This window comes from Pleurodeles waltl, chromosome 7 (genome assembly GCF_031143425.1).
Source record: "Pleurodeles waltl isolate 20211129_DDA chromosome 7, aPleWal1.hap1.20221129, whole genome shotgun sequence".
Classification (NCBI taxonomy): Eukaryota; Metazoa; Chordata; class Amphibia; order Caudata; family Salamandridae; genus Pleurodeles; species Pleurodeles waltl.
In genome coordinates, this window is record NC_090446.1 from 534,943,504 (window position 1) to 534,963,024 (window position 19,521).

Here is a 19,521-nt window from a genome sequence, read left to right on the forward strand (position 1 = left end):
GGCGGCCTGACAGTGGTCATAATACGCAGCGCGGATGACTGCCACCACCAGTGGTCTTCAGCACGGCGGTACCTCGGCGGTCTTGCGAAAAGACCGCCGAGGTCGTAATGACCCCCTTAATGCCCAATCACGTTGGTGTTAACATCAGTGTTTACCACCTGCTCTGAGCAGGTAGTAAATGTATGCTTCTATCTTTAGATGAGGTGGGAAGGGTGCGGCTGGAAAAAAATTACATAACAGGGTTCCTCATGCAGTTTCTCCTAACGAAATGAACAGAAAAAACAGAACCCTGAATAACAGACTGCAGAAACAAAGGACCATTCTGAATCAGTCAAAGGAGATTAGGGGTCTCATTACGAATCTGGGGATCATTTCAGAAGACCGCCGCAGTGGCGGTTGCCAAAAGACCGCCATGTTGGCAGTCATCAGACTGGCGTATTAAGACTCATACAGTGAAGATCACCAAAAAAACAGCCAAAAATCTGAGACTGCCAGGACACTGGAGGGCAGGAAAGAGGTGGTTCCACCACGAGCACTGCCAGCCTGACAAAAATCCACCTACTGGATTACGAGCCACAAATCAGCACAGCGGTTCTTCCATTGCAGTAAACCATTGGCGGTATGAACTGCTGCAGTCAAAAATCAACTTTAGGCAGAATAGCATACCACATAGGAGAGTTTGAATACCACACACCTGACAAACATCCACAAACCCGACACACCTACATACTGCACTATATAACACACCCCCACACAACCCACAATCCTTTGCTACTAAAACACCATTCTGAGACACCGAGAGCTGGCAATTACATAGAGAGAGCACCCTTACACTATATGTGAACACACACCACAGACTAGCACAACTACCACATAACGAGCACACACATTTCAGGACAAGTGGCCATTCCACAAAACGCACCAGGCACACCCCATCCCTCACCCAACACTGCACCCTTACACACACAACAACCCCCCCCGCTACTGTCATCACAACCATGTCTTCACAAAAGCACCCACGTTTCACTAGCAAAGAGTTGAGGATCATGGTGTATGAAATTGTCAGGGTAGAGCCACAACTGTGTGGAGCACAGGTCCAGCAAACATCAATTGCCAGGAAAATGGAGTTGTGGCAAAGAATAGTTGACAGGGTCAACTCAGTAGGCAACCATCCATGCATAAGGGAGGACATCAGGAAGAGGCGGAACGATCTCAGGGGGAAGGTGAGTTCCAAGGCATCACGCCACCAGATCACTGTGCACAAGACTGGCAGTGGACCAGTTCACATCATGGGAGGAGAAGGTCTTGGACTGAAATACCTGGAGGACTGGAGTCTAGTTTGTACCCACAACATCCATGTCACACAACTGTTGTGTCCTGCATGCTTCCTCACCACCCAAATATTCCCTAATGAACTGAATGCCCCACTACACCTACTTGCCAATCACCTAATGCCCCTCTCCTGCATGCCACCACCTCACACAGCCCAACTGCCCACACAGCCCTTGGCAAAGGCACGGATATTATAGGATAATCCAAGCACTGCGACTCCCAGAATGCACTAACCCATCAATGTGAAAACCTGGAATGTGCACAGCAGATCACATTTCATGCATGCATGTATGACTATTGTACTAGCTACACCAAGTAGTATGTATGACTGAGGACCAGAACATGCCAGTGACAGCAATGCAATGGCACACCACAATGGCAAGCAAGGCTAGACACAGCTACAACTCAGGGACAAATGCAAATGGTCACTGATCCTTATCCCCAAGCCTGAAATGGACCCACCATGGTTTGAAAGGTAAGAGTCAGACTCCATGCACATGGACAACATCCAGAGACAGGACTATTACCCTTGCATACTCACATACTGTGTTAACAATGGGACACCATGGTGCAATGTGCAGCCATATTGTGTGACATCTAGCAAACCTGACTATTCAGTAGGTAACAGAGCTGAACAGTCATATCAAGTATCAGACAGAAACAGAACCCATCCGCAGTGCTATATGTACCACAGCAGCCAGCATGAAGTTTGAACTCATGTCACACACTTGTATGTACCACAAGATATGCTGTGTAGCATCTGTCATTGTCGTTTGCAGGAGATCTTGTAAAGCCACTGTATGCATCTGAAAAGGGGGTAACCAAACACACTGGAGACGATACCAGACACTGACAGCCCTCCTCAGGATGAAGCCCCAGTGAGGACAACACACCTGGATATCAGGACAGTGACAACCTACCTGGCACATCTGATGTACCTGGTCAGTCAATGACTCACTGCCTTACCCTGCCCACATCAATCCCCCTAGCCTTGTGGAATCTACATCTCAGCCAACCATATGCCTCCAAGCCTGTGTCCTATGGACTGTTCAAACTATTGTGTACCCCACAGTACAGGGACCTGAGTCTAACCTTCACACGCCAGACAATGATGGTCGTGCTAACACTGGGAGTGGGCACACTGTGCCAGGGGCACAGGCACCTGTGGGCAGGATGCGTGGACGGGATGCTGTGGGCCAGAGGATGGGGCCCCAAAGCGACCCAACTGACCAGGAAACAACCTGCAAAGTCCTGGGAGCATACCAAAGTTCCCAGGACCGGATGGGCCAGATTACCACCATTGGGGGAGAATCAAAGGCTGCAGGGGGGATACCACCAGGAGATCATGCAGCAGCGGCAGGTACACAATGTCACCATAGCCTCCATTGCAGGGGTGCTGAGGGATATCAACACCACCGTATGTGGTTTCTCTACCCACCATCAGGCCCCTTCCACTTGCAACGTTACATCTGCCCCATTTACATCATTGGTAGCTAGTAGAATGGAGGTCCTGCCAGGGGAATGCCTCAGACACCCCTCCCTCTGTAGCAAAGAGCCCCCTGCAAATGTGGATGTCCACCTAGAGATCCGGATGGAGCAGATGCCAAGACAAAACCCGCTGCCAGGAAGTGAACCTTTCCTGATTTGTCACTCTTGTGCGCCACTGAGAAACCCTGTTGATTGTTTTGAGACAGAACTCCATTTTCACATGGTTAAAGAACACTGGACCTGTGCAACCAATAGTTATAGCAGCTACTCTGATGAATTCATCTACCATGTCATCACTCATCACCTTTTTGTTATTCTGTTCATATTTCTTTTGACTGTTATAAATCTTATATATACAATAAATCACATTTGGACTCAGCTACTCTATGTTTGTCTTTAATGGTACAAAAACAAATGTAATGGTTTCCAACTGTGGACTGGTAATGACCTCCTGAATCGAAAGGGCAGAGTAATGGCCATCAGAAGGAGCCTCCCGCAGCAGGACACACATGTCAACAGTAATGTCACTGGACAGATGTCACAGAGTGAGTTTGAAATCCAGAGCAACACCAGGGCATAGCCTGCATACTGATCTGCAAAGAGAGCATTACAGAGAGTACCATCAGGATGGAAGGCATGGTGCCATACATAGCACATATACAAGTCATCGATGTTGTGCCTATTGTAGAATACCTCCCAAGCAGGGTCACCCAGATTGGACACATACATCACCAGTCACAGGGTCTTGTCAACATCCATTTTACCAGCTATCTGTCAGGTGCACTCTCATGTCTGTAATATTTTTCCATTGCCTACTGTCAATGAATACCTCAATCCATAGGTAGGAGAGCCACAGAATATATTCCACATTTAGTGGGTGGAAGGATATGAGAATAGTATAATGCAGGAAACTTAGCTCAATACTGGTCAGTCCATTAGAGAAGTGAATGTAGGAATCTGTTACAATAACACATGTTAGAACTGAACCACTATTACTGTACACCTTACATCCTACATGGCTGCTTCCACAACTCACACATAGGCACTGGACCTCATTACACCCCACTGATGAATCAAGTCAGGAGCTTTAATGTCAGCAATACACTTCCAAATGTGCACAATCAGGACTTGAAAAGGCCCACTCAACATACCTGTATGTCACTAGAAGTACTGATTGATGAGCTCTGTCCCAGAGTCAGGTGTTCCTTCTTCTTCTGGCTCTTCATCACTTGCCGTATTAGCTTCTCCAGCCACTGGTCCAGCTGCCTCAGCCTCATCAGCTAGCAATGGTATCTGACGTCTCAGGGCTATATTGTGTAGCATGCAGCAGGTAACAATGATTTGGCAAGTGAGGCAAGTAGAGGAGGGTACCTCCAGTAGGTTCAGGTACCTGAATCTTGCCTTCAGGAGGCCGAAAGCCCACTCGATTTCATGCCTTCTCCTCCTGTGGGCCTCACTGAAATGGATTTCCCCTACCGTGGCTGAGTACCTCACTAGTGTCAACAGCCAAGGAAGGTTTGAATAGCCAGAGTCACCTGTGAACACAATGGTAGGAAAATCGAAATAATAGGATAAGTGACTGGCCAGATTTTGATGACAGGCGTCATAACATTGAAACACATAACAATGCATTCTTACCAAGCAGCTAGGCCCTATCTGTGTGTAGTTGTGCCATCATGTGTGGGACATTGCTGTTCCGCAATATGTAGGAGTCATGCATTGATCCAGGAAACTTGGCTGTCACTTGTGAGACGTACTAGTCTGCCAGACACACCACCTGCACATTGATAGAGTGGTAGCTCTTCCTGTTCCTATACAACTGTTCATTGGCACTGGAAGGGACCAGAACTACATTAGTGCCATCAATGGCCCCCACCACATGAGGAATGCCTCCCATCTCATAAAAATCTGCCTTCTCCTAGGCCAAATCCTCTCTTTGGGGGAACTTAAAGTAGCTGTCTAGGTGTTGCAACAAAGCACACAGTACATCCTTCAACATCAGACTGAACATGGGCTGAGACATCCCTGCTGTTAAGATGACAGTATTATGAAATGAGCCCGTAGCCAGGTAGTGTAGCACTGACAATACTTGTATTATGGGAGGTGTGCAATAGGGATTGTAAATGGCTGGCATCATATCTGGCTCCAATTGTCTACATTGATCCATGATGGCGTGACAATTCAGACATCATGGGGGTCATTATGACCCCGGCGGTCGGCGGAACACCAGCAATAATACCATCAACAGGCTAGCGGTGTTCCACCAGCGTATTATGACCGTGGCGTCGGTCCCGCAAGTAAACCGGCAGGCTTCAGCCACGTGGTTATAATCCCCAGGGCAGTGCTGCCAGCAGCACTGGCCTGGGGATTATGAATCCCCAACCGTCAGCCTGTCCATGCCGGTAAACACTGCCATGGAAAGGCTGGTGGTAAGGGGGACTCGGGGCACCCAGGCACATCTCCATTACGCATTTCACTGCCTGAATTATGGGCAATGAAATGCGCGACAGGTGCTGCTGCACCTACTGCACATCAACATTGCCGCTGGCTCTATTACGAGCTGGCTTCAATGTGATGTGACTTTTCTGCTGGGCCAGAGGATATGTCATATTAGGGGGCCAAGCATACCGCCAGCACTGGCAGTATATTGGCTCCCACGGCTTCGGCTGTCTTTTTACAAGACCGCTGAAGTCGTAATGAGGGCCTATGTCTGGATGACATGCCTTTCCTCCATGGCTGCCAGGTCTACTAGTGGCCGGTACACTGATGGTTGCCTCACTCTCCACATTGCAGGATATTTATGTTCAGGGGAGAGAATGTACAATGAGTCATGCAGTAGGCACACATCTGCAGCACATGGTATTTTAGCTCACACCTAACATCTGTAGGGGATGCATAACACTGCTGACACACACAATACAGATCAAGGAAATGCGAATGTTACACCCTCATTGCTGACAGGACATGTGAAACACATGCAATTGAACATGTGTGGGTGACTGAGCAGTCCTGCACTGATCACACATATATATCTACAATCTGCCTATGTTTAACCATCGTCTATGTACCTCCAAGAAGCTTAACAGAGCTATCAACATATATACAGCCTCAACATGTCATTGTGCCAATATTGTCACATTATGTTACACAACCATGATGGCACAACATAGGGTTACAGAGATGTTTGGATGAGTAAGTGTCTGATGCACTTAATAAAGCACATTCATCGATTACATGTGCCCAAAATGTCAGGAGCTTGGACTACTGTAGTGGACAGTTGGAAGTGACCTAAGTCTGCCGGCGGAAGTCATCATGGCAGCAGGTGGTCACAACCGCTTTGCAACGTGTCATTGCTTAACATTGCTACCTTTGGCAGACTGAGGCCAATGGAGATGACTACCGGTGCTGACGGTCCTGTACATGGAGGCTGTGACTGCCATTGTCTGCAGGCTTGCTCACTTGACTCCTGACACTGTTGCTAGCAAGATCTCCATGATGCGAGCTGCTGTGTACTGCATCTGAGGGCCATCATACCACGTCCTGCAGGTGAGAGGACCCCTCCCTTCACTGAGGAAAAGCTGGAGAAGCCGGAGGAGGAGGTGCTAAACCTGTATTTACAGCTATATGGGGCACCAGAGGAGCAGGTGAGTCCAATGCCCCAGCCATGTGTGATAGGAGTTGCGTGTGACGTTGAATTGGGCATGTGAGGGAGTAGATGAATGCAGATGGCAAATAGTGAAGGTGTGTGAGCAGTGAGGATGGGTTTGTGGGGGTACTTGCTGTGACAAATGTGTAGTGACCACTCCTGTTGGTATGGTGCATGTGTACAACTTTCTCCTTTTGTCTGTGTCATCCATGCAGGTGAACGCCCATCAGAAGAAGGGGATCAGGTGTGCCATCGCCAAACAAGTGCGGACCCTGGGGGTCCACAGCCAGCAGAGCACCCATTGTCGTAAGCGGTGGGAGGACCCGAGACGCTGAGCCCGGAAGACCACAGAGGCCCAGCTGGGGATGCCCTCCCAACAAGGGAGGGGTGCCCATCGGACCATGAACCCCCTAATGGCCCACATTTTGGTGGTGGCCTACCGTGAGGTAGATGGGTGTTTGAGGGCAGCAAATCAGCCACAGGAGGGTAAGTACTGACTGTATCCTGGTTCTTGCCTCTGGTTGTATGGTGTTTGCTGTCTCACTGTAGCTTCTGTGACAATGAAGTACGTGCTACATGTATGTAGACTAGTGGAAATCAGTAGTTCCCACCTTGCCTAAGTATTAGATGTAGATGTGATATCATGGTTTTCTATGTGTACATTTGGATCACCTGCATCAAGACATCTCTATGACTGCATGTGGAGATGCTCAAATGACAATGCCACACTTGTGACTCCATCCTGCCATTTCAATGGATGTGAGCTGGTGTTTCACCCTACCCACTGAGTAAAACCTGGTCTATCCATCAGCATATGAGGATTAATGGCTCTAAGATGTCTGTCCACTCCCATCTGTGTTGATTACCTGTATTTGCAACAGGGTGACTCACTTTTTTGCTACAGGGACTATTAATAACTAGTACTGGTACAGGTATGCACTCCATGTGAGGTAGCCATCTCATTTACACCACAGATATGGCCTGTATAGGACAGTACATATGGGATTGTAGTTGCATCCCCATTGTCCGTTCACCTTTGTTCTATGGGGTATGTGAAGGTAGCAACAGAAGAACACTCTAATTTGTATGTATGAGTTGGTATAATTGAACTCATCATGCATTTCCATGAAGCTGACATGTGGGAATTTCACCTGTAACCCAATGGCTTTGTTCTAGAGGTGGTAAGTGCCTAGGCAGGGCTTGACTTTGGCAATATGCAATGTCAATGCTATGTGTGCCAATGCCCTACCAATTACAGTGCAACGTTGCTTAGTTGCTGCCTTCATCATGTCTTAATGGTTACTTGGGGGCACTTCTTATGAAGTGGGACAATCATTGCTACCTTTGGCCTTGCTGATGTGAGCACTTTGGACAGCAATAGGTTTTGAATGAGTTATGGGATCAATATGAAATGGTTTAATTGTTCCACTATTTCTAAAGCAGCCTTTTGCTTTAGTGGATAAGTTGTGCAATGGCAGTCATGTATGTCCATGTGTGCATCATGTGTACATGTCATTTCTGTGTGATGTGTGTTGTCTGGACTTAGGTACAGGTAATCACGTCAGGAATGGTGTGAGTGACGTTGGTTTATTCATGTTGTCAAATCATGCAACTGTAACTGCATGTCACGTGGAATGGTTGGTGCCATATGATGTATTTGTGGCTGCTTGAAGTTTATTTGTTGTGACACTGCACTCAGTGATTGACTATGGATGTATCATGTATGCTATGTAGGCCATTGTAGCTGCACATGCATGTATGAAGTGATATGGTATATCTGTGTTTAGTGTCTATAGATATTCCTCTGTGATTGTGTATAATAATGACATTCCTGTTCTCCAGACATGTATTCAGCACATCAGATATCATCTGAATGGGAGTCCCACTTGTTGGGCATACTTCTGGTAATGTATCCATATTGCCATATATGTACAGAGGGTTTGGCCAGCCATGTGATATGACTGGCAGGTGCTGTGTGGTGCTGTGTGGTCTGTGAATAGAGTAGTCTTCACTATCAAGATACATTACAAACGGAGATGGACAGGTCAGGTGTAGTTTCAGGACATGCTTGATGTGTTGTGATCAGTCACTTGCTCTTCTTATAGGTGATAGGGTGTGGAGAGGTATGATCGTGATTGTGCTAGATATTTCTACTTCGGTCAGGGCATGATGAGCATTCTGACATGGCTTTACTGGTGACCATTAGGATTACTCCAGCTGTGCTAACTTACTTGGATTTTGATGTGGATGTGAGGTCTGACATGAAGGGGTGGATAGTAGTAACATGTTGTGACATGATGTGGGATATGTGTATTGCCAACAGAGATGGCCTAGCCATAAGATGTTTACATACAATTGTGCATGTTTACATGTGTGGAATATATGAACCCTTTCTCTCTCTCTCTCTGTCTCTCCCTCCCTCTCTATTTGTGTGCATCAGCATCAACAGGCGAGGGTGACAAGGCACAGGCGAGTGTGGATGCTGCTGGCCACGGGACCTAAAGTGCAGCGACCACCAACAGCAAGGTACACAGTGGGCCGGAGGGTGAGGGAAGTGCCACAGGGGAGACCGGATCTTCAGACTCATCATCTTCAGATTTCTCCTCCAGAGACGGTGGAAGACTCTTCTGTGACCACCCCAGCACCATCTTTCTCTGACACCCCCTTACTACCACTGCTCTCCCTGTAACTCCCCACCCAGTTGTCTGTGCCCGCTCATACAGGAGGGTGGGCTTCTCCTTTGCCACAGGCACATCAGCCCTTGCCTCTGTCAGCCCTGCTGCCCTCAGTGAGGAGGTTGTTGACCTCCTGAGGTCGATCTCTGTGGGTCAGTCAACCATTGTGAATGCCATCCAGGGATTAGCAGCTCAAGTCCAACGGAGCAATGTGTTCCTGGAAGGCATTCACGGTGTATTGGCTGGGCTACAGAGATCATTTCAAGCTCTAGCCTCCACACTGATGGCAACCATTCACCCTTTGTCTCCTGCCCCCCCTCCACCTTCGTCTTCCTAATCCCACTCCCCCTTCCCCCTCTTAGCCAAAGCACACAGACAGACAAGCATGCACCCACCTCAACATCCAAGGGTTCTGCTGTCAAACACAAGCACCACAAGACCCACCACCGGCATGCACAAAAACAACACCCTGCTGCAGACACACCAATACCCACAACCTGCACACACTCCCCGCCACTCCCACCTTCACAGACACTACACTGGACACACCTGCAAACACCACATTCACATTCACCGATACAGCTAAATCCGAACCACAGTCAGCACATTAACAGACCCTCAGACATCCACCCCAGTCACCACATCGGCAGACACCACAACCACAGACATACCCACATTCAGCACATCCACCGTACCTGCAGTCACCACCCCAACAGTCACCCATCCACCACAGCATCTCCAAGCACCTCCTCCCACCTCCTCTCAAGACACTAACACCCACATGCACCCAAAACATCCCCCTAGACACTGCTTACAACCACTCGCTATCTCTCCACTCCCAAACCCTTTTGCCATGTCTGTCTCTGTGTCGAAGAAATGTTTCCTGTCGGAGTTGAACCTTTTCCCTACTCCTCTTCCACCTGTGTGACCCCCCGAAGATCTGTGTCCCTCTCCGTGTCCAGCACTTCCACCTCCAAATCCTCCCTTGGCCCCCTGCAGGTACCCATGCCCTTCCCTCGGCCAAGAAGTTGACCCCTCCCAAGAGCTCCCAGCCCTCACCTAAACCTCGACCTAAGCCTCCCTCTCCCAAACCCAAACCCAATGATCCACCTCCCAAACCTTGACCTCAGCACCCCCCAACCCCTGTAGTGCCTGCTTGCCCTTTTAATGCCCCTTCCTATGGAGGTTGTATGTCAGTCAGGTTTCAGGTAGGGGCACAGGAATGTGCCATCTGTGCATGCTGCACATGTTGTTTTGTACTGGCCATTGGCCTTCTGTACTTGTACATAGTTATGTTTTTAATTATTTATTTATTGTCATACATCTGGGCCAACCAGTTGTTGGTTCCAAGATTACATTTTTGTCCTGCCTTTCATTCCTTATGGCTGTTTTGGTCTTGGCTGCTTAAGTTTGTGTGTGAGTACGTTTTGTGTGTGTTGATAGTGCTACCAGTTGTGTGTGTGGCCAGAGTGTGCAGCTGTGTGCATAGCATTTGTCCCGCTATGATGGCTGTGTATTGTGTGATGGGCATGTATGAGTTAGGGATATGTATTAATGTTGATATTGTGTGTAGTGATTGTGTTGACATGTTATTTTGAGTGTTGTGTGCCCTTGTGTGGTTATACTGTGTGTGTTGATTGTTATGTCAGATCCGCTGTGATGTGTGTTGGTGGGGAATGACGTATGGCTTGTTGTATGGATGGCTGATAGTTGGTGTTGGGTCTCTGGTGTTGTTAGGTTGTGGTGTATTTATGATTTGTCACGTGGAGGTGTGTATTGTGGATGTATGATGCTGATTTCGAGGTGTAGCGGTTGTGGTGTTGTTGTGTCATTTGGTTGTGTTGTTGTACTGTTAGACTTTGCCTGTGCTGTGTATCTGGGTGTTGGTGTGTGTGCTGCCCATAATGTGTGTACTCTGTATGTGCATGTATGTATGTGGCTGTCTGTGAGTGTGCGTGTCAGAGTGATGTAAGATGTGTGTGTTGTGTGTGCGTCTATACATTGACATTGTGCAGTGGTGTCAGGTAGGTGTGTGTACTCATCATCGTTGCTGGTTCCGAAGCCGTTGGGTGAGCAGGTGCAGCAGGAAGAGATCGTCAACATCAGGACAGTGCGCGCTCTACGGGCGACAAAAATGCAAAAACCCAGTCTTTATGCAAGAGCATAATTCATGCATTGTGTTTATATGCAGTATGTTAACCTTTTGCATTGCAGACTTGAACCTTGAAAAACACTATTAATGATGTTTGCAAATAATGTTCATTTGCAAGGTATTGCTGCAGGCTTACAGAGTGTATCAGGGTGTGGTCCCTTTCTAGGACCTTCTAGAAGTTTTCCCTGTAGCATGACTGGGTGTGGTTTGTGGGCTGGGCCAGACTCTAAATAAGGGAGCCAGCCCAGCTCCACGTGCTCACTATTCAGAGGTCCAGGTGCAGAGCAGCAGCAATTTCCTGAGCTCCTGTTCCAGAGGCCTACCTTGACGTTCCAGGTCTGTCCTGCATTATCTTGGTGATCCTTGAGCAGGGTGGTAAGGCGGAAGTCGGGCTGGGCCCCTGACCCCATTCTAAAAAGACTTTTGAGTTTTTGGGCCTACTCGTGAAACTTTCAGAGCACGTGAATCATTGCTCTGATGTAAATCTTGGTGTTCAGATCGGCAAAGGCTTGCGCAATCATTTCATGACATTTGCATATTCTTGTTGGAATCGGCAGAGTGCGCAATTCATTTACCGCATGTAAACCTTGGTGTTCAGATCAGCAAAGGCTTGAGCGATCATTTCATGGCATTTGCATATTCTTGTTGGAATCGGCAGAGTGCGCGATTCATTTACTGCATGTCAAACCTTGGTGTTCAGATCAGCAAAGGCTTGCGCGATCATTTCATGGCATTTACATATTCTTGTTAGAATTGGCGGAGTGCGCGATTCATTTCCCGCATGTAAAACTTGGTATTTAGATCGGCAAAGGCTTGCCTGATCATTTCATGGCATTTACATATTCTTGTTAGAATCGACAGTATGTGTGATTCATTTCCAGCATGTAAACTTGGTGTTCGGATCGGCAAAGGTTTGCGCGATCATTTCATGGCAACTAAAACTTTGATGAGTAATGTTTGTTGAAGTGCACACATTTATCCTGAGTCTATGGATCTCCTGTGAAGATGCTAAATTCAAAATGTGACGTTCTTCGTGCATATTAAGTCTCTGATCCAATTCCAATTGCTTTCCAGGAAATACTTCAGATTGTCTTTTGTCCTCATGTTAACAAAGCAGTGTTTGTTCTGAAACAGTGTTCTAGAAGGTTCATGTATTTCTAGACATTGTGTGACATTTTATGAAAAACTCATATGACAAGTTCCATTAATCATTCTTGATTTGTTCCAGGTACCCAGAGTTATTGAGGTCTAGTTTAAGTCACTTCATAGATTATCCATGGTTACAGTAGGACAATGCTTAGAACCATAGTCTAGTGAAAGTCAATGTGATTATATTCTGATATTGTGTTGTTTAACCTTTTGCTTCCTACAGGTCTCCTTCCCAGCTGTTCCCTACCTAATCCCCTTTTGCCCACTTGGACTCTCTTAGGCCCTGTGATATTCCTATCAGAGTTTTGGAGCTGTCTTGTGGTGGACATGTTGGGAACGTGCACAGACATTCAGTTCAGGTTTCATGGTGGCTCTAGACGGTATGTGTTCATGATGGTGAATGTCTCCTTTTATAGAGATGGTTTCTGCCAGGGTTTCCATGATGGTGCAACCGCAGCAGGAAGCTTGGCAGTGTGCAGCCTTGTATTCTGTCTGGCGGAAACATGGTCTCCACCGGCCTGAAGGTGCCTATCGCCATCCGTGGCAGCCTGACCACACTGGCGGTGCTGGTGGTGATATAGCTGTATTGTGTTGAGAATGCTGCCATGGTCAGGTGTCTGTGAGAATTCAGGGTATGCACTACAGCTGAAGCTGAAGACTATGGGGGTCCTTGCAACCTTGGCGGTACAAGACCGCCAGGGCTGTAATGACGGAAGCACCGCCAACAGGCTGGCGGTGTTTCCCAGGTCATTACGACCGCGGCGGAAGCATCGCGGTCGCACCGCCGGGGCCGGTGGTTTCCCGCCACAATGGCCCCGGCGGTAGTAATCCACCAGGGCAGCGCTGCTAGCAGCGCTGCCCAGGGGATTACGAGTCCCCCTACTGCCAGCCTTTTCCTGGCGGTTTGAACTGCCAGGAAAAGGCTGGCGGTACGGGGAGCTGCAGGGTCCCTGAGGGCCCCTGCACTGCCCATGCCACCTGCATGGGCAGTGCAGGGGCCCCCTGACGGGGCCCGTGCAGTTTTCAAGCGCGACGGGTGCAACTGCACCTGTCGCACGGCCGCAACACCGCTGGCTCCATTTGGAGCCGGCTCCTGTGTTGCGGCCCAGCGGGGATCTACAAATGGTCGCGGCGGGGTTGTGGGCACATTGGCGGCCGCCCGGCGATCCGCCAAGGTCGTAATGAGGGCCTATATGACTTTCTCACAGTGCCTATCAGTGGGCGATAAGGTGTTCAGATATTCTCATCCAAACCTTGGCCTCTCTGAAGAGATCACAAAGCATTGGTTGCTATGTGCCAATTGCTATTACCATTCAATAGGAAGCGAGGAAAGGCTGTTGAAATATTGGCAATGACCAAAGAAAGCAAGTGCTGTGTGTGCAGGCTGAGACAGAGTGTGTGGGGGAAAAGAGAGGGATAATGAAATAGAAGTGACTAAAGAAAGTACATGTTGCTGGGCAGAATGAAAAGACAGTAATGAAGAGGAAGGAGATGAAGTGTAAGTCATGCACAGTGAGGAATTTCCGAAAGAGAGATGTGGACAGAAAAGGGCTATACATGACTTACGTTGTGTGAGATTAAAAAAGTTACATTAAAAAAGTGACGAGAACTAGAGTGATTAAGACACCCAGAAGACCCTTCCCTTTTTCAAAATACTTCTTGAAATCACAGTCCCGTATTTTCACAATTTGGCTATTGCCAGCTCTGACTATTCCCTACAATATCTTTCTTGTTATTCATTTATCTGATATTGAAAAACCCTCATTTCTGACAAGCATTTGCAAAGCGACAGGACTAGCTGATTTTTGAAGCATGATTTTGTGTTTGCATGTTATGGCAACAGAAAACTCACAGAGAAGGACATTAATACTGGTAATGAGGCATGGTGCATCAAGCACAAGATTCAAGCTCACGTATCCTAACTCCCTCATTTAATTACATAGGCCACAACACCAGACCCCTTTAACAGAGCCCTCCCCTAACCTTTCTCGTCCCACTTAAAGCACTGGGCAGAGTTCTAGCAGCACTCTCATGTTAACCCATTTATATCTCTCTCAGCTCTTTCAAGAAGATAGTATCTATTCGTGATATTAGTCTTTGGGGTGTTTTTTGCTATGGTATTTTTCACACAGAGGACCCTGTGCAGAGCAGGAGTGTAACCCAGATACCTGCAGGGGCTCCCTATTCAGCCCACTGTCAATGAATATCTCTGAGAAATGGAAGACCGAGGGTTCTTTCATAAAACTCTGCAGGGTGGGTCTATCATTTTGTATTACGTCACTGGGGCAGAGAAAAAACAATTGGGAAATCATTATCATATGGGATAGCTCAGTGGGATGAGCTTTTGCTATAGAGTTTTTTATGCATAGGTTTGAATCTGGGTATGATTAACATTGTGATAAAAGGAGTACCATTTAATTTGACGACAATAACTCTTCATTCAAACAGCAAGAGGCACTTTTGTTTGTGGAGTGTGCTACACAAATGCACACTACTATTGCTCTGGTAATCTGCTGTCATGCCTATGGAGAAGCCAGACCAAACTATCTGGATGTGAGTCTGAGAGGAATCTAAAAGTATATTACTCTGAAGAAATACTTTAAAAGACAGATTCAAATTACAAATTATTTGGGGAGAGCCCATTCTGTTTTTGATTATGACCACTTGTGAATTATTCAGCCTTCTTCAACAATCTGTGTGTGGATCGTAATTACAATTGATGAGGTAAACTTCATACCCTTGTAATTACGAACGCAAATGCAACTCATGCAATGCTCTTTATGCCTGGTAATTACTGGGCATGATCGGTGGTGGGCGAGATGTTTCATTCTGCCAGTGAAATTGGCGGAATTTGTCAACTCCATGTTACTCTTGTGGTGGAATTTCTTTCCCCACAAAGCTCCAGAATTGCAAGCTGGCAAGCACAAGTGACACTTGGAGGCTGTGAGTGGCAGTGGTCAGAGGGCTACTCCTCTAGTGGCACTGATGGTGCTATTCACACTTCTTTTTCAGCGCTGCTCACACTATCAGGAATAAATTACAGTGTGATGAGGGCACCATGCATATTTTCGGCCTGTTGCAGGAACTCCAAGAGATCTTACAGAGTTTTTATGTAACTGTTGAGGTCCGCAGAGTGAAACTGTGCAAGTTCCGCCCACCTCTAGGTAAGATAAAGATTGAACCTTTGGATTGTTCACCAGTGAGGCACGTAATAAGCAAGCAGTGCCTGCTGTCGTTATTTACCCGCTCACTCGCCCCCCATCCACTGTCCTCACGGAGTTCCTGTTTGCCCCGCTTTGGGACCCAACACTCTAGTAGCACTGATGGTACTATTCACACTACTTTCTCAGCACTTCTCGCACTACTTGGGCGAAATTACAGTGTGAGGAGGTCAAATTACACATTTTTATGTAACTCTGTTGAATTGTTCAAGTTCCGCGCAAATAAAGATTGAAGATTTGGATTTTTCACCAGTGAATTTCAACAGGTTAAACCTGCCCTGCCAAAACTTATCAGTTCAAAAACTAGGAAAATTACAGGGCATATAGTCCTCATTGCATAACATATTGCTATCTGCATGTTATGCCACATTCTTGCTATCTCAACTTGTAATAGGTTCTATTTATCCCACCTGTTATATTCCAAACGCTGGGGCATTGGTTTTGTAGAGCACTAAGCTGGGCACTTGCAACCGAGGCCTAAGTCAGCTAGGCATATAAAGCAATTTTCCAACTAGATCATTTGAAATTAGTATGCACAATGATCAGATAGTTTTGAAAATATGTTGAGAGAGAAAAAACACTTTTCTGTAGGAGTTGAAGTTGCAATCTATATAGAATAACATTAAAAAAAGGCAAAATTAAGACAAATACGTATTACATGTCTTTATTAATAGTCAGCAAAAGTCACAAATGTCACAGGTTGCTAAATCAAGAAAATTATAGCTTACAAATAATTACAGGCCACGTCACAGTGCTATAAAAAAAACACCTACCAGCCACCTTATTGCATTCTCTTCATTATACAGTATCAGCTAGTTTCATATTATGTGCTGTTGTGTTTTGAAGACGGCATAAGATTGTAGTCGTATACATCTGCAACATGTACTTAAATGAACTGAGCTAGCTTGCTATTTCACAAACCCAGGATTCCAACCTGTGCGATACAAGTTGCAACCAGATTGGTACATTAGGCACCTTAACTTACTGAGCTTTTCTACCACTTTAAAGCCTGGCGGTGCAAACCTGAAGGGCAAAACAGATTAAATTTAAGTCCAGGAGGACAGTATCCAACTCATATTTTTGTAGTATACAATGACGCTTTAAAATAATTCTATTTAAATCTATTATATACAATTTCTGTATTTAGGTATCTTTAACACCTAGCACAGATTTGCCCTTAAGGACCAATGCTGGGTACCCACTTTGAAAGATAAAAACATTATGGCCCTCATTACAACCCTGGCTGTCGGTGATAAAGTGGCAGTAATACCGCCAACAGGCTGGCGGTAACTACCGCCAAATTATGACCATGCCGGAAATATCTCAGATAGACAGCCACTTTACCACACCGACTGCCAGGGCAGAAACAACAGGCACTACGGCAGTAGCCGCCTACAGCCAGGCAGAATTCAATATTTAGCCCATCATATTAAGACCCTGGAAACGGCCACCTTTTCCTAGGCGGAACCAACGACATCAAAAGCCTGGCGGAAACAGACCTCAGTAGGGAAAGGACTCATCTGTTGAGACACAGGGAACAACCCCGACGCCATGGAGCCCGAGCTGCAAATCTTTCCAATGATATTTTACGTCCTGCTCCAGCACGAACACCAACGGCGGCGAAGACAACCACTGTGAGTATAGCTGCCTAGCACACAGGGGAGGGGGGGAAGAGAGTGACACACACGCACAACACACACCCCCAACACCATACACACAATCAGATGCAGTAAGAAAACACATTGACCCAGTACCCCTCAGGAATAATGCAAGGACAACACGAATAGATGAAAGTGAGTGTAATAATATCAATACAGTAAAAATACGAACATTCAATCTAAATGTATATACATATGTACAGTTCAAGGGACACTGCCCAGTCCTCACTGTGCGTGGGCCACAGGGCCACATGACAAAGTCCAAGGCCCCACTTGTCTTCTGAACTAACATGGAGAGAACACTGCAGGGGCATCAGTTGGAAAATAGGCAGGCACCTCAAGGGGATGGTGAAATTAATTTGGGGTGGTAAAATGGAGATAAGGCGCTCACCTACTGAGTGTATTCTGTGGATATAAAGATTAGATCCCAATATCTGCAGACGGTGCACATAAAAGGTACCTCCCCTACTATACCTTGAACGTAAAACAATCAAATGATTGCTAACTATATATGTGAGAAACTATGCACACGTCTTCTTGTATATCATTGAGTCATATGATTCATATAAAATTCAGTCCCAATACAGTCCTCAAGAATCTTCTTTATTCCTTCATGTATACATCACTCCAGCCAAAGCCAACACGTGTTTCATCTGGGGTGTGTTGCCCCACGACTTCCTCAGGGCTTATATAGGTTGTAAGAAATATATAACATATGTTCTTTGAGTATAATGTCCAAAAATGTATCAAAAAAATTAAATTTCAGATCAATAGAGACACTGTGTAGTTTTGTGCTGTAAATATACCGATTTACATATATATTAGGTGGAGACCAGTCATTTACATTAGTTTTTTTAAATATTACCATACAGTTTTTAAACTATAAAAATAAATCCTCAGGGGGATGGGGAACGGGGGGCACCTCAGCCAGCAGAGGATAGAAGACAATTGGTTCAGGAGGGGGCAACATGCCCTGTGCTTGGGCCTGGGGAGTACAAGGCCATAGTCTCTCAAGTGGGTGACTTGCTCACTGGCTCTGGAGGGGGCATTGTGCCCTGTGCTCTTGATCCTGGGGAGGATGGGGTGAGTGGGTGCCATACCCACTGGTTCTGGAGGGGGCATTTTGCCCTGTGCTCTTGATCCTGGGGAGGGTGGGGTGAGTGGGTGCCATACCTACTGGTTCTGGAGGGGGCATCGAACCCTGTGCTTCAGATCCTGGGGAGGATGTGGTGAGTAGGTGCCATACCCACTGGTTCTGGAGGGGACATGGGCCCTGTGCTTCACATCCTGGGGAGGATGGGGTGAGTGGGTGCCATACCCACTGGTTCTGGAGGGGGCATTGTGCCCTGTGCTCTTGATCCTAGGGAGGATGGGGTGACTGGCTGCCATACCCACTGGTTCTTGAGGGGGCATCGTGCCCTGTGCTTCAGATCCTGGGGGTGATGGGGTGAGTGGGTGCCATACCCACTGGCTCTGGAGGGGGCATTGTGCCCTGTGCTTTTGATCCTGGAGCGTGCAAGGTCACAGTCTCTCAGCTGGGTGTCATACCCACAGGATTTGCAGGGGGCATGCCGCACAACAGCCCATGGAGGCATGTCTACAGACCGTCTTCCAGCGGTGACAGCTGCTCAGTGGTGGTAGTTGTTCTGCTTCTGGTGGTTGTGGGGGGAAGCTCCTGCCCATCAACTGCAGCCTCGGATAGTTGCCCACTGCTGGTGGTGGTGGTGCTGCTGCTGCTGGTGGTGGTGGTGGGAGGAAGGTCCTGCCCATCTCCTGCAGCCTCGGCTGGCTGCTCACTGCTGGTGGTTGTGCTGCTGCTGCTGCTGCTGCTGGTGGTTTGGGGGAAGCTCCTGCCCATCCCCTGCAGCCTCGGACAGCTTCACAACAATGGTTGTTGTTGGGGGCTCCGACTGAGTCCCAGCACCAGGCCCCTTGTCCTTCCTGCCTGCTGGTGCAGGCCCCTTGCCCTTCCTGGCAACAGCTGGGGATGCCACCTTGCCCTTCAGGGCAGCACTTGGGACAGGCTCCTTGCCCTTCTGGGTAGACTTTAGGGCAGCACCCTTTCCATGTGGCTGCCTGGTGCCCTGGATACTTTACCACCACGAGTGGGTGTGGACACTCCTGGGCCCGTGGACTGGGTGGCTGAGGTGCTTGTCTGGGTTTTCGCCACCCTGGCCAGACTTGGAGGACGGGGGAGGAG

At 47.5% G+C, this 19,521-nt stretch overlaps 1 protein-coding gene across 1 annotated transcript in view; it reads right to left on the reverse strand.

Annotated features, from left to right (window-relative positions):
- LOC138246913 (serine protease 27-like) overlaps positions 1–19,521 on the reverse strand; it is a 362,534-nt gene that overhangs the window by 230,584 nt on the left and 112,429 nt on the right. The gene's annotated exons all lie outside the window — the stretch shown is intronic.